We start from the raw sequence: 2,034 nt of genomic DNA, 5'->3' as shown, positions 1-2,034 counted from the left end.
TAGCCCCACCAATGTGTTTTGCAGCATCTTGATTTATGGATTGCTTTGTTCTGTTACTATAAAAACTTCATGAAAACAGCTCCCCTGTTAACATGGAGTTTGGAATAATATAAATTTATGTTCTAGGGCTGTGATCACTCATTTGGCTTCAGGATAAATGTTTTGTAGCCTTGTTGCAGCCGGCTGAACTCAGCTACAAGGAAGGAACGGCAGCATAGCCGCTTGGGAGAGCCACGCCAGGCCGGGACGGAAGGCGCCCAGCATGTGGGCCCATTTCAGCACCTCGACGCCTTCACCAACCTGCAAGCTCCTCTGGTGGCCACATCTTAAGAAGTAAAAGTGGACTGGAGAGAAGACTCCGGGATTGAAACCCCTTGCTGCTCTTGCAGAGGACCTGAGCTCAGCTCCCAACACATGGAACAGCTCACACCTGCCGAGGACTCCAGCTCCCCAGGAAGCCAACCCTGTGAGCACCCGCAGTCATGTGCACGGACACTCACATACACACAATTACAGAGCACTGCTAAAAAGAAAGCAGTAACAAGAGACAGGAAATTAGCTTTAGTGATGTGATGTTTGGTATAACGCACACCGAGCTTGACTCTGTTACGTGTGTTTAGCTCTCTTGTTATTGTAAGAAATGTCTGAGAAAGTCTGCACGACGGGGCTGTTAGTGGTGGGTACCTTAGCACACCTCAGGGGTCCGAGACAGGCACTCTCCTGCGTTTGATTCTATCCTGGACCACAAAGTGAGTTCCAGACCAGCCTATGCTATAGAATGAAAGTGTCTCGAAACAAAAACAAGAGGCTGGAGAGATGGCTCAGTGGTCAAGAGCACTGGCTGCTCTTCCGTAGCACCAGGGTTCAATTCCCAGCCTCACATGGTGGCTCACTACAGCCTTTAACTCCAGCTTTAGGGGATCTGATGACCTCTTCTGACCTCGCAGGCACTGGCACAAACCTTCTCACATACACAGGCAAAACACCCATACACATAAAGTAAAATAGAAACAAATGTAAAAGCAACAGCAAAAGAATGCATAATAATAATAATAAAATAACAACAATAATAATGATGATAATGGTGACCTGACTAACGCTTTTGCTGGGTTCAGAAAACTCAACCCTGTTGGCATACTCAGAACTTGGCTGCGAAGAAGCCTTTAGCAAAAGGTTGTCCCTGTGATAGTAATAACAATAGCAGCCAACAGTTTGTGGCGCCTCCGGAGTGCCAGTTTGGCCCTGTATGGGTGTGTATTCTCCAGTGTGTGGCCCTGAGTGATCAGTAGCTACTGCAGGCTGCAAATGCGTGGGAGAATAGAAGGCAGAGGAAGCAGATGTGGGTGAACGGGACACAGGGGGTCTCAGTGGCTGAATCCTACAATGGAACTCTCTGAAGCACCTCTAGGACTGGGGGTTGAACCCAGGGCTCCTCACAAGGTGGACAAGCATTGTACTAACTGAGCTACATGCTCCGCCTTCTCACCCCCTCCCACATTGTTCCCTAAGATAAGGTCATCTGAGACTGAGGAGATGGTACAAGTAGCTAGACATCTTCCCAGACTCCCACACGCCACGCCCCACAACATCAGTGCACTTCACACTCTCACAGCCCATACCCACTAACCCTACCTACCACCATCCCCAAACACCCCCAACCCCAAATACTTTCTCCACCCCACCCACTACCTATCACCACCACCCATCTCCTTCCCCCATCTCACTCCAACATCCAGCCCCGCACCCTACCCCTCCACCAACTTCCCTATTCTCCTATGCCCCTCCATCACCACCCCATTCCCGCCATGAACTCTACCTGGCCTCCAGGTGGCGCTAAAGAGCAAGAGGCCAATTCCAGTCAAGGCCTCTCCTGCTTGAACATACTATATATCTGACATAGTCCGGGTGAGCCGATTCAGCGGCAAGCAGCAAAGGCTCCCTGCTCAGGCCGCCTGTGAGCTCCGGGACAGAACGGGAGCCACGGTGTTTGCTTGCTCACTCCGCTCTGCTCAGGCCGCCTGTGAGCTCCGGGAC

The sequence above is a fragment of the Microtus ochrogaster genome, unplaced genomic scaffold, assembly GCF_000317375.1.
Source record: "Microtus ochrogaster isolate Prairie Vole_2 unplaced genomic scaffold, MicOch1.0 UNK14, whole genome shotgun sequence".
NCBI classification, from domain to species: domain Eukaryota; kingdom Metazoa; phylum Chordata; class Mammalia; order Rodentia; family Cricetidae; genus Microtus; species Microtus ochrogaster.
Note: the sequence above shows the minus strand (reverse complement) of the source record.